Genomic DNA, 14657 nt, shown 5'->3' with positions numbered 1-14657 from the left:
AGTCTTAATAATGGGTGACTATTAATGAAAATAACTGATACTTTTAACTTCAGTTGGCAGTTTTCAAGGCTAGCTGTACCTCCAAATAATGTGGGAGACACTGCTAAATTCCCATCCTCTGGCTCAAGCCCAAGAGCATTTGATTTAACTGCAACATCTCCATATTGTGTGAGAGATTCTCTGTGAGTTTTGAGATGTAGTTAGGACTGGGGACCACTGAGCCAGCTCAGGGCCCTTTCCCTTCTGCAAGGGAGGAAAACAGTTCTTCAAGCATCAGCAGCCTTAACCTTAGACTCCATGGTTCTTTTTCTGATCTCTGATGTCTGTTTATACCTGGGGATGGAAGTCTACACATAATAAATGTCTTAATACACCACTTTTTCATTGTAGCAAAAAGCTACATACTCTGTGGAGTATGTGGAACTACTGCGCACCTGAGACCCTAATGAACCACCAGTGTGGATTTCGATTAGCTTGTCAATGAAGGTCCTTCGATTAATCTCAGTGTTGTAAAATGTGGAGATGATGAAGGAGGAACAACGCCCACGGAACAGTTTACAACTTGTATCTCTAGGTCCAAGGAATCCAGTGCCCTCTTCTGGGCTCTGCATGCAGGCACTAGGCATGCGTGCAGCCCATACACAGACACGCAGGCAAAATACACATAGAACAGAAATAAATCTTAAAGGCAAACACAGTGAGACCTGTTTTATTTTACATTTTAATTTTTTAAAAATAAAATTAGAGCCGGGCGTTGGTGGCACATGCCTTTAATCCCAACACTTGGGAGGCAGAGGCAGGTAGATTTCTAAGTTCGAGGCCAGCCTGGTTTACAGAATGAGTTCCAGGACAGCCGGAGCTGCACAGAGAAACCCTGTCTCAAAAAAATAAAAAAAAAAAATACATAAACTTAGTACCCACCTTTACCCCACCTGGAAGCTGTGGGGAGTTGGGGTGGAGGAAGGAAACTTTGGCTGGAAAAGATGGAGACAGAAGCACAGAAGCATGTTCCGCCTACTGACTGCCTACTACCTCCTAAAAGTCCAGCAAGGCATGGATCCTCAGGCTTTCTGTAGTGTCTCATATATATATATATGTGTGTGTGTGTATATATATATATATATATATACACACACACACATATATATATATATGCCTGGTGATATGAAAACTAAAGCCGCAGAGAGAGTCAAGGTCGGTCATCCCTCAAGCCTTTGGTAAGTCATCCAGCACCACTGCCTATGCAGGCATGCTTGTATGCACATAGACTGCAAGACCTTTGAATGGAGATAAAACAGCCCCGGAGCAGAGTGGGCGTGGCCAGCCTTGACTGTGTCAGGCCCCTCCCAGGAACTCTGCCTTCTGAAAGGAGGGAGAAGTATAAGTATAAACTCCTAGCAAGCAAGGAGTTTTCCACTTTGAAGCTGAATTTGAAGCACGGGTGGGTTAGAGGTGAGCCCTAAGTAAGAAAGTGAACCAAGAAAGATTTGATCATCGGATTGGTCAAACTTGACTGTCTAACTTCTCCTTCAGTACCAGACAGGTTGTTTACTCCAGGATCTTTACCTGCCTGGCTTTCTCAAACTTAGAGGCCACTGCAGGAAGACACCAGGTGTGTTGGGTCATTTTTATGGCATCCAACATAGGACTGTGTTAGTTTTCTGTTGCAATAAAATACCAGACAGAAGCAACAGATGGAAGAAAGAAAAGGGAGGGAGGGGGGAGGGAAGGAGGAAGGAAGGAAGGAAGGAAGGAAGGAAGGAAGGAAGGAAGGAAGGAAGGAAGGAAGGAAGGAAGGAGAGATGGAATTTATTTTAGCTCATCCATTTAAGGAGACAGTCACGTGGTGGGAAAGTCATGGTGGTTGGGCACACAGGCAGGGCCTTGAGTCGGCTCACGCTGCATCTTCAGTCAGGATGGTACTCAGTCTGCTGTCTCATTTTTATGCAGCCCATGTCCCCCCCCCCCCCCAGCCCATGGAATGGTCCTGCCCACAGTTCAGGTGGCTCGTCCTACCCCAGTTAACCTAATCTAAATAACTCAGAGGCTTGCTTGTCTTCTAGATAGTTGTAGATCCCGTTGCCTTGACAATACTACCCAAGGTTCCCAGACACAGCTCACCAATGTCACAGCCACCATAGAAATGTCCTTCCCATAGCAGCCATCTTCAAGAAAACAGTCCCACTGCCACAAAGCATCCCAGATGGGTCCAGATGGTCAAACTAGGTCAACTGCCTAAGGAGATCCATTAAGACCTCGACTTGGTGGAAGGGAAAGGAGATAGTGTGAGATAAGACAGCTAAGATTTCAATAGGTAATAATGTAAATTCTACTGGGAAAGAGCCACTTAGATCCCAAATGAAGACCCCTAGTAACGAGGGTAAGAAATGTATGTGTATAGAAAGAAAAGTCCAAGTCACCCAAGATGATCTCATTGGGAGCACAAGGCAATCATAGCATGGAACTACCAATTTTAGCACAAAACAGACAGCAACTATGACAGCTTCAACTAGCTACAGGTGGCTGAGTCAGTTCGGACTGCAGCCAACAGAAAAATCAGAAAATCTCAGACTTTTTTTTTTTAAATGTATTAAGGAAGAAGAATCCCTTAGGAGGGAAGAAAGTCACTGCAGGTGATGAACAGGAGAATCGCGTGAGTAACAATTTTGTACCGTGTCCCCAGGCTGTTGAAGCAGGATTTATGGGTATCTTGTAGTTTTGCCACGAGGGATAGGTAAGCCCAGAACCATCATACCGTCTCATTTCCCTTTGCCTGGACTGCTGTGGGAGACAGCCTGGGAAATACAGGTTAAGGTGGCACCGTTAATTCCAGTGCTTGGGAGGCAGAGGCAATCTGTCTTCTGAGATGTGAGTTCAAGGCCAGCCTGCTCTACAAGGACACTGCAGGACAGGACAGGCAGGGCTACACAGTGCCTGTGTCAGAGAGAGAGAGAGAGAGAGAGACAGAGACAGAGACAGAGACAGAGACAGAGACAACAAAGAAAGAAAGAAACAAAGAAGGAAGGAAAAAGAGAAAGAAAAGAAAAGAAATAAGCTCTGTCATCTTGGGAAAAAAACCTACTTGTCCTTTTAATAAGGAACAGCCATATTAAAAATTTTTATGATACCTTGTGAAGTTTCACTATTGTGGCTCTAAATGAGGCCTAAGAGCTCGGTCCACGGGCCAAATGCTCTGCTATCCCACCTCTCTCTTCCCTGTTATTTTCTGTGCATTTTTACCCCTGACATTGCAGATTGCAGACAGGTGCATTTTGCCTAAACATCATGATGCATTTTGAGTGGGAAGAGAATTTTATATTCTTTCGCATCCATAATTAAAGGTAGCCTCTGATGTGAAAGCTCAGATAATTTGCCCTAAAAATAGCTAAGGGCAGAATGGGAGTGGGGGCAATTGTGTCAACCGTGGTTCATGTATCAGAAAGCCAAACGCCAAAAAATTCCCTGAGCTGGAGCTAGCTTTGCCCTCTCCCCTCCCCTGCAGGGTCTGCCTCAGTCACGTAGATGCTTGCTCTAATCAACACTAACCCATATTAATATACATGAGGCAGGAAAACCTCAGTGGAGAATTAATTACCCTTAACAATGTTTTTCTTTCAAAATTGGCTGATTTTCTTTGGGAAATATGACATGATATGATTTTGTGGGGAGTTATTATTTTTGGAAACAAAAGCAAATACTAATTATAGGCCTGCTGCCAACAAACCCAATGCAACCTGCTGCATCTACCTCTTCTGGAACTATTTCAATGATTTGGGCTAAATATATCCTGGTAAGTGAAACCTTAAGTTCCCAAGATTAAAATAGCTCTTCAAATCCTTCTCCTTCTCTTTTGCAAAATTGAAACACACATGCATATCATTTAAGTAAATAAAGAACTACATTGCAATAAAATGCCCTGTTGATAGTATAACTTAGACTTAGTTAAGGTAAGTAGTATGGGTTTTAAAGTATTTTAATAAGGACTGGAAAGACAGCTCAACTGTTAAGAGCACTCGCTTCTCCACCACAGGACCAGGGCTCTACTCTTAATACATACACACATCGGCTCACAATCACCTCTGATTCCAAGAGATACTATGCCCTCTTCTGGCCTCTGCAGGTGCCCCTACACATGTGCTGTACACACACACACACACACACACACACACACACACACACACACACAATCTTTTTTAAAAATGTATCATCACATGCAAAGATTTCAGTTCTATTTCTAGCAGTAAAGTTATTTATTTCCTGGTTGACATGAAGGGCATGGTTCTTAGGGGAGAACTTTAGTTTATCAGTTCATTTTGTCACTGGTGGAGGCTGGCTGGAAACACAGCCTGCCTTAGGGTTTTACTGCTGTGAACAGACACCATGACCAAGGCAATTCTTATAAAGGACAACATTTAACTGGGGCTGGCTTACAGGTTCAGAGGTTCAGTCCATTATCATCAAGGTGAGAACATGGCAGCATCCAGGCAGGCATGGTGGAGGAGGAGCTGAGAGTTCTACATCTTCATCTAAGATGTAGAAGACTGGCGCCTACTAGTTTAGGAGGAGGATCTTAAAGCCCATGCCCATAGAGATCCACTTCCTCCAACAAGGTCACACCTACTCCAACAAGGCCACACCTCCTAGTAGTGCCACTCTCTGGGCCAAGCATATGTAAACTGCCACCTAGCCCGTGATGCTCCCTCAAGAGGCACTTTTCAGAGTTCTTTTCAGAGACCACAGGTTAATGCCAGATCCTTTGCTGTAGAAATTAACTTTAGGACAAGCCAGTATGAGGTAGATTTGACATTTATTAAAAAGTGAGTTTCAGTATAGATTTAAGCAAAGGAGTTAGTAGAGAGGTGTTCAGAGAAGACAAGAGAGTGAGTTGAAGCATCTCAAGGGAAAGTCACACTTCACTGTCTTTACCATAGCTGTAATAGGATTTGGGTGGGTTAGGAAGGATTGTTAAGGAATGTAATGAGATCATAGTGTGGTTTCTGAAGACTATTGACTTGTGACAGTTAACACCTTAGAGAGAGAGAGAGAGAAAAAAAAAACTCTGTAAGGTGAGTCATGATGTTTTAACCATTCCAAAAAAAGCTAACACTCTTGTCCGTAAGAGGCTCAGAAACTATCTGGGAAAAACAAGTAAGTCATTCTCCATGGTTTACTGCTATTTTAACATTTTAACATTCTTATGTAAGTATCTCTGTATAAAAGAGATATTGTCTCTATGTAGGCAGTCTTTGCAGGCAATATTGCTAATTGTGCAGGAATTCTTGACTCTTAACTGGAAGAGGCTTGGACTCCAGAATGAAGGGCTTCTTTTCTTTCTCTTGCCTCCATGCCTTTTATCTTCCTGTCTTTTCTCCTGTCTCAATTTGAGAAGAATAAATGTCTCTGAGGAATTCTACTACTAGTAGCCAGCTAGACATTAAACCACATACATCATTAACTAAGTCACCCTAAGAGCAGATGGGGGCCCCAAGGAACATTTGCCTGGGGGTTAGCCTGGGAGACGTGGACATATTTCTCAGTAATGTGAAGCTGCTCAGAGCTCATGGGTAAGACACCATGTGGGAATGAACAGGTGTGTGGCCTTCTTACTTTATAAATGAGAATATTCTGGCTGTTTGTGGGGTGCATAGACGCCAGAGGCCAGTAGGAACTCTACTGTCAAAGTCCCCAGGGTTTTCAATTAAGATACTGAAAGTCCAGCATCTCAGACTGGCTATTTCTAGAGTCTCCAATCTACAAAGTTGCTGTAATTTGGGGTTTAATTTCTGGGAGCCATTTCACTTTTCTGATGATTCTTAACTTCAATGATTGCCCATATAGATGACTTAAGATCAAAACAACACCACCTAGCTATATCTTCAATTGTGATGGCTTTGATAAGTTAAGAAGAAGAAGAAGAAGAAGAAGAAGAAGAAGAAGAAGAAGAAGAAGAAGAAGAAGAAGAAGACAAGTAAGATAACTGAAAGAGGCAAGCAGTTTCTTTTGCTTGTTTAGTTTCTGAGATAGGAGCTCAAATAGCCTAGTCTGGCCTAGAATGTACTATGCACCTGTAACTAACTCTTACCTTCTGATACTCTGGCTTCTACATCTTAAATTTTGGGATTATGGGAGCATACCAGATAGATTTGACTCATCTTCCTATCATAATTTTGTCGAGGGCATGATTTGAAACTAGTAAGTGTTATGCAGGTTTTCAGGCGTGGGCATGTATGTATGTATGCATGCATGCATGCATGCATGTATGTATGCGTGTATATGTATGTATATGGAACCTATTTCATCTTAGAGACTCATCCTAGTTTCTTCCCCTCAATAGGCTTGAGCCTAGTAGAGCTTCACTGGACCCTCCATGGAGAGAAAGATGAGGCAGGACTAGCCTTAGCTTTCATTTTTGCTCTTCTTCCCTATCTGCTGTAGCCTCTTCGGGTCTGACCCAAAAAGGAGATGGACCAAGGTAAACAGAAGGATGCTTCTTAACTGGGCCTGAGGTAGAGTCCTCTGCCCAGAGCCTCAAGGTTACCCCTCCACCCTGTCCCTCCAGGCAGCTCCTGACCTTCCTCTCATCTGGAAGTGCCCTTGGTCAACAGACAGCCCCCTGATAGTACTGTCTCAGAGATGCTACCCTGTGTCCCCAAGAGAGTGTAAGATATCCTTGAGTCAAGAATCCTAGGCATTGAAATCAATCAGCCACAAATCCATCAGACTAAAAAAAGACCCAGCAGCAGACATGACAAAAACCACCGGGCATCATTAAGGGCTTAACTGAATTTTATGCACATGAGAAGAAATGTGGTTTGATGATAGATGTCCCCAAGCCAGACTACTCAGTTTAAATCCAACCCAAGCAGCCATGGATGACAACTGACAAACTGTGCACTGAGGTCTCTGTCAGAAAATGGCCTGTGGAGGTTTCTGTCAATATTTAGAAACCGAAGATGTATGCCCCCAAAATGTACCTGTTTATTTTACTTGAAAAAGTGTGTGTGTGTGTGTGTGCTTGTGCACGCACACATACATATACATATACCCCATATATGCCAGTATCCCTTGGAAGCCAAGGCTGGAGGTGGTTGTAAGCCACCCAATGGGAGTGCTGAGAACTGAATCTGGGACTCTTTTGGAAGAGCAGTTAAGTACTTGTAGCCACAGAGACATCTCGCCAGCCCCTAAACACACTTGCTTAACTTCTAAGGTAGATGAATAGGATCATAGGAGCCTGGGCTTCAGACCTGAGAGTAGAAAACCTCCTCCGTGGAGACGATACAGGAAAAAAGTGCTCTTCCCTCTTTCCTGGACCCAGAGGCAGCTTTACACAGTGTCTTCTCTAAGGACCGTGACTCTTCATTTGCCGTAGGTCCCTACACTTTGGTGTGTGTGCCCTGCCTTTTCCAGGGTTCACAAATCCCCCATTTCTGTATCTACTTCCTTACACCACAGACCTTCATTGAGATCCAAAACACAGCCGAGAAGGAGTTCACTGGATTTTTTTTTTCCTCTCACTATGCAGCTCTAGTTGACACTGAACTCTTGGTCCTCCTGCCTCAGCTTCTGGAGTGCAAGACTGCAGGCGTTTGCTACCACAGGTAACTCTTGGACCTCTATTTGAGACCAACCTCACACAATCCATATGTGTCCCAAAGAATTTCCTTTTGCTCTGTTGAGCCAGAGTCCTTTAGTTGTTCTAAAGAACTCAGCGTGTTACAGCTTCCTGCTAAGCCAGCTTGCCAGCCCTTAAACAGATTTTTTTTTAAAAAAGTGATAAAAAGTTAATGTCAGATAATGTAACTTCTTAAAAATCTGTTGTGTGTCCTTTATCAGATTCAATTCTGTTTTAATCTAGTATGTTTGAAAAGTCTAATTTGTTGGAATCTATGAAGAAGAGGAGGAGGTGGAAGGGGGCTTTCTTGAGGCTATCTCAGGGGGATTATCTCGTTTAACCACGCTGCTGCTTCCTCCGATGCCAGTGGTTGCCTACCTGCTAACAGTTCCCTGTCAGCTCTTGCTCGGGCTTTGTTGAAACAGGCATAGCACTGTTTAGCATTCTCCTGGAGCATTTGTGTGACTGTACCGAGATGCTCTAGGGAAAGCAATGAGAATCTTTAGTCTGTCATGGTGGTAAAAATGTTCACACCGGACTTCCATCTCAGAAAAAATAAAATAAAATAAAATACAACTCAACTTATTGCAGATTGTACGCACTTCCTATTTAAAATGTATAAGTATGAGCCAGGTATGGTAGTGCATACCTTAACGTCAGCACTTGGGGAGTGGAGGCAGGAGGATGGAAGGTTCAAGGTCATTCTCCAGTTTATACCACATTTGATGCAAGCCTGGACTACATGAGATCCTGTCTCATAATTCGAGCAGACAGGCCCTGGAGAGATGGCTCAGCCCTTAAGAGCATGTGTCATTCTTACAGAGGATCCTGGTCCAGTTCCAGCACCCTCATCACAATCATCTGTAGCTCCAGTTGTAAGGGCTCCAGTGCATTCCTCCAGCCTCTGTGGGCACACTGCACACACATGCTGTACCTAGATGCATGCAAGCAAAACACTCAGATACATAAAAATTACTTTTAAAATAATTAAAAGAAAAAAAAGCAACCAACAACCACCCTAAACAAACAAACCAACAAACCAGAATGTGTCCCCAGCCTGGGATTCTCAGCATCACCCTAGGGCTGAGACAGGAAAGGGAAAAAGCCAAAGCACTCTCTTCTTCCAGGACAAACTGAGCAACCGCACGCTCCGCCCATAGCCACACCTCCCTCACCATGGGATGTGGGGTGGGGAAGTAACATTGGTGGAGAGAGCTTGGAGAAAAGCCAATCTGGATTTCCAACTTTTGATTTTTTTTTTTAGATTTATTTATTTATTATATATAAGCACACTATAGCTGTCTTCAGACACACCAGAAGAGGGCATCAGATCTCGTCACAGATGGTTGTGAGCCACCGTGTGGTTGCTGGGATTTGACTCAGGACCTTTGGAAGAGCAGTCAGTGCTCTCAACTGCTGAGGGGTCTCTCCAGCCCCTGTTTGATGTCTTGATCACCAATGAGCTTATGCGGTCCCAGGTGAGTCACTCAGCCACTCTGACTTCGCTTCGGAAGTTTCGGGGAGATAAACTTTCACCTGCACGAAGATAAACACATTGGCCTGGTAATAAATTTTCCCAAGTGTTTAGGACTGTGTAGAAGTTACTCTTAAAATTAGTCACGGATTTTTTTTTAAATCCAAAGATAAATTATGCGAATGCTAATCCACCCACAGAACGGATGCTTGGTTTGCATTCAGGATTAGCTAGGAGCATCTTTTAAGACATAAGCGCGGCAGATAAAACACTCGTGAGCCCCGAGAATCACCCAAGCTTCTCTTTCCTGATTTCCGGTATAAACTGTGTAACAAAGCATACTTGTTTTGTATGTTTCTTTTTCTTTGGATTTTATTTATGTTCAGTGAATAAATACACCCATAACAATGTCTGCACTATTGATAATTAAAGCTACTGGGAGTAGAAGACAAGAAATAGGAGGTGGCATAAGGAAACTTCTATAGCAGCTCAGGAGATTCCCCATCAGACCCGTCCATGGTGTGCCTAAGCCGTTACTTAGTTTGATGCTAACAGGCACTAACCAAAAAGAATATAGCATAGTTATTTCACCCTTTCGCTAAATCAAAATTGAGAAATTATCTAGGGCATTCCGCTAGTCTCTGGAGGATGTAACTATTTCTTAATTACCCAGCTAGAAAACGTACGTGCCCCTGGAGAATTCTTAGGAAACATTAGGGAGAGTTTATGTGAACTGCTGTCCCAGCCTGAGTTTTCTCTCTGGAACTCAGCCTTCAGACTTAGTTAGTTCCATTTCTTCCCTCAAAGCCTCTGAGCTGCTGGGCCTTTCTTTGATCAGTGAGTGCAGTAGGCAACATCAAGGCTCAGAACATGGAGGTGGGTTAGAAAAAAGTTACTGAGTATCATGGTTAGGTGTATTTGTTAATATACGATGTGCATTTAATGAGGATTTATGATGTAACAGGGACACTGAGTCACACGGAGAAGGGAATGTTAAAATGAGGACCTATGATGTAACAGGGACACTGAGTCACACGGAGAAGGGAATGTTAAAATTTTCCTGGAGCTGGCAAAAAAAAAAAAAATATATATATATATATACACACACACATATATACACACACATATATATACACATATATACACATATACACATATACACATATACACATATATACACATATACATATATACACATATACATATATACATATACACATATACACATATATACATACATACATATATACATATATACATATATACATACATATACATATATGCACATATATACACATTTCTCATGGGAAGTTGAATAGGGGACAAATTGCAGGAGAAAAGGCCAAGGAGGGTTGAGTTCCCATGGTCTTCTGGGAGGGTGGTTGCTGGGATGGTAGATGACCTAGGATGGGTGACTGAGTCTAGTTTGTTAAGGCTACCAGCGCCCAGGCTCTGAATAGAAACTCTGGCACCTTAAGTCTGCAGGCAGCTCAGAATGCACTCTTTCCCTATGTCCTACAGGGTCAGCCTGGAGGTCACTTCCTCTGAGAGGCATGGTATTCCAATCTCGGTTAGTCTCATCAGACAGTGACAGAGATAGAGACACACATACAGAGAGACAGACACACAGAGAGAAACACCCACACCCACCCACACAGACAGACAGATACAAATATACAAACATGGGGGAGCTAGAGAAAAAGTGAGACACACACACACACACACACACACAGAAGAGAGATGCTTATACATCCTGACTATACCGGAAAAAGGAATATATAAAAAGGTGTGATAACCCCACCCCAGCCCATCTTGACATGAGATTTAGGTTTCAAAAGAAGGCAGAGGGGCGCATAGAAAAGAGGCCCTAGTCAAGGTGTCTTCCTCTTATTCACCCCTCATTCTCTGGGCTCCAGGTTGTTCCTCAAGATAGTCTGGTAAGCTGTCAGAACCTTGTAGGTCATTTCCTGAGAGGCAAATACCTCCTCCTGCTGGTGCCAGGCATCTGCCTTTTCCTACCTTCACCCAGTATGGGATTCCTCAGGAACTCTAATTCTTTGGGGCCCATTGTTTCCATATTCGGCCAAAGGAAGAAGCACAAATGTCTTTTTCTGGGAGATCTTTGCCCCTGCAGGACACTTATAACTTGGCTTTAACAGGAAAAGTAATTCAGTTTACATAAAAGTCTTCGAAAATGTTGAATGTAATGAAAACAATGCCAATCAAGTCTCCTGCCTCCTCTCCTTTAGTTCAAATGTCACTCATGCCCTGGTCTTAGTTTTGGTGTCTCAGCAGCAGACCCAGAAGTATGCCTTTGTACGCATGGGGTTTATCAACGTGTGCTCCTCAGACTCTGGGGACACAGAGCGGTGTGGGCAGGCAGCCAAGGGCGTGGCTCTTCACTAGGGCCCACAAGGTAACCACAAGCCTGGCTCTTCTTGCTTTTATTTTGTGTCTGTCTCTGCTTTGGCTCAGACCGCCAAGTGACTCTGCAGAGACTTGATCACTCCAAGAGTGTTTGGTTCCCTCACCTGCCTTAGTGAACTGGGGTGGGGTGGGGGGACCTTCAAGGCCAAAAGCACACAAACAGATAAGTCAGTCACTGTGGATTCCAACATGAGCAAACCTTGCAGATCGGACCACTACCACAGTGAGAACCGTTATCTGTGACGTAGAGGTTACATGGTGGAGCAGATTGTCTTAGAGAAACCAGATTAGTCTCCTTGGGTGTTGGCAGTGATAAACAGATTGACAGTTTGCTAGGTTACCTTGCAAGACTCAAGCTCACACAGTGGTGGGCAGGACCTTGTATAGAGTTGTTTGATTACACAGACCTTTTGCCCCTGCCTCAATTCTGTTTAAATCCAGAGCTCATAACGTACCCCAAAGATAGACTTAAGGTTACTGGTTCTTTTCCCGATGTGTTGATTAAACCTCTCTGGTTTTCACCATGTCTCATCAGTTTAATGTAATTTAAATGAGTTTGTGACAAGGCTTCTTAACATCTACAACTGGGCATCATCTGTGATCTCTTTCTGTATCCCTGTCCTGCTTCCTCCTGTCCACCAACAAATCCCATTCTAGGATCTTCCCAGTGTACTCAGATACTCTACCCATATGTCTCTGACCTAAGAGATCCTCATCTCTCTCCTGTTGTTGATGACTGCATGGATGGAGGTATTGATTTCTGTGACATTAAAGCACGAAAAATATGGCTTGGATGTTTGTGTTTCTCTAAAATTCACATTAGGTCTTAAATCCCATGGTCATGATTTAAGACAAGGAGAGTTTTCAGAGAGGGTTGGTCATGAGGGTCTCCCCTTTCTGAATGGGATTATTGTTCTTGTAAAAAGGCTGGAACTAATCCCAGCACTAGGAAGGCCAACCTGGGCTGCACAACAAAATCCTGACACAGAATAAACAACCAAGAAAAAGCTCTTGTTAGAACACTACCCCCTTAAGACAGTGATGGCTCTTAAGAGGCCAGATCCCCACAGCCTGGAGGGCATCAGGCCACACCCACTGCAGCGCCCTCCAGGACTGAATCTTCCAGGACCCTGTCTTGTAGTCTATGTTGAACTAAATCACATGATGTGAAACTTCCTGTTCCCGCAAAGGTTATAAAAGTTAGATATTTTCTTTGTTCTAGGGATTTCTTTGAAGGTGCTTTCTCTTCTGCCTGCTTCTCCCTTCCCCCCTTCTCTTATGCTCACACACAATGAAGCTCCTCTCTAAGGCTCTAAGAGAAAGCCTCTTTCCTTTCCTTTAAGGTTCTGTTACTCTGTTTTATATGCAAAGGTGCTTTTTATTTATTTTTTTATTTTTTTTTTTTATTTCTAATGCTTTTACTCCCAGGTTACAGCTCAATTACAGCTTCAAGGCCGGCCATTTCTCCTAAAACACCTTATTCCTGAGGGTAATTACACCTCAGCATCCTTTCACAAATCAACTCTCTCCCTCTCTCTTTCTTTCTCTCTCTCTCTCACACACACACACACACACACACATACACACATGCACAAAAAGATTCACACACACACACACACACACACATACACACACGCACATGCACATGCACACACATGCACACAGATGCACAAAAAGACACACACACACACACACACACACACACACACGCATGCACGCACGCATGTGCACATAGCTGCATGAGCACTGCACACATGCACGCTAACTTGGGCAGGGAGGGGCCTAGTGAATCTGGTCAGTTTTTAAATTTTCATATCACCGAACCCTACATCCCTTTAACCATTATGAGGTCAGGCAACTTCTGTGATGTGGCAGTCATTGCTTTCACATGGACATCAAAAAATATTAAACTGGGGTAGAAAAATGGTCAGTGGTCAAGAGCGCAGGCTGCTCTTTCAGAGGACCTGGGTTCGATTCCCAGCATGGTGCTCACTGTCATCTGTGACACCAGTTCTAGGGGTCTTGATGCATTGCTGCCTCGCAGGCACCAGGCATGCATGTAGTGCTCAGACAAACATAGACAGTGCATATGCAATAGCAGAATAATGTTAAAAAGTCAAATGCCCAGGGATTATATTCCAGAGACAAGAGTGCAAAGTTCTTTTAATTTTATGCGTACGGATGTGTTGCCTGCATGGAGGTCTGTGTGCCAGTCTGCACTCAGGGCCCTCAGAGGCCAGAGAGGGTGTTGGGATCCCCTGAGACTGAGGTCTCAGACAGTGGTGAGCCCATATGGGTGCTGAGAATTGAACCGTGGTCTTGTGGAGAAGCATCAAATGCTCTTAACTGCTGAGCCATCTTTCCAGCTCCTGGAACATTTTATTTTACATCAGGTTTTTTTTTGTTTTTTGTTTTTAATAAGAAATAGGCAAAGCCAGTTTTCTTTTCAGAAAAAATATGGAACACCTCATGAATTTGCATGTCCTCCTTGTACAGGGACCATGCTAATTTTTCTGTAGTTCCAATTTTAGTCTATGTGCTGCCTAAGCAGGCCCTGGAACAATCTTTTAGAAACTAACATGATTCAATTTCTTTTTAAAGCAAGACCTCATGTATCCTAGGTTGCCCTTGAACTTGTGATGTAGCCAAGAATGATCTTGGACTCTTGATCTTCTTGCCCCCACTTCCTGGGTGCTGGAATTGTAAGCGTGCTCCACACAGCTGATATTACACAATGATGGGGATCAAACCCAGGCTTCGTCCATGCTAGGCAACCACTCACCCAAGCAGGCTGGACCACTCTTGATTTAAAAGCATGGAAATTAATCACTATGGATGTAAAAAGTATTCTGAAAAATTGGATTCTAAATGTGAAAGAGGTTTGATTTGTTTACTTGTTTATAGCAATGCAAAATAAAATCTTTCCCAAAAAGAGTCTTTAAAAGCTGTCTTAGTTAGGGTTTTCATTGCTGTGCATAGACACCATGACCAAGAGCTCTTCTTATAAAGGACAACATCTAATTGAGGCTGGCTTCCAGGTTCAGGGGTTCAGTCTATTATCATCAAGGCAGGAGCACGGCAGTGTCCAGGCAGGCATGATGCAGGAGTAGATGAGAGTTCTACCTCTTCATCTGAAGGCTG

At 43.4% G+C, this 14657-nt stretch overlaps 1 pseudogene; it reads right to left on the bottom strand.

Moving 5' to 3' along the window:
* Positions 1 to 13967: 13967 nt before the first annotated feature.
* On the bottom strand, positions 13968 to 14067 carry LOC127665337 (uncharacterized; annotated as a pseudogene).
* Positions 14068 to 14657: the final 590 nt, after the last annotated feature.

The sequence above is a fragment of the Apodemus sylvaticus genome, chromosome 14 (assembly GCF_947179515.1).
Source record: "Apodemus sylvaticus chromosome 14, mApoSyl1.1, whole genome shotgun sequence".
NCBI lineage: Eukaryota > Metazoa > Chordata > Mammalia > Rodentia > Muridae > Apodemus > Apodemus sylvaticus.
Note: the sequence above shows the minus strand (reverse complement) of the source record. Positions and strands in the feature narration are given on the sequence as shown.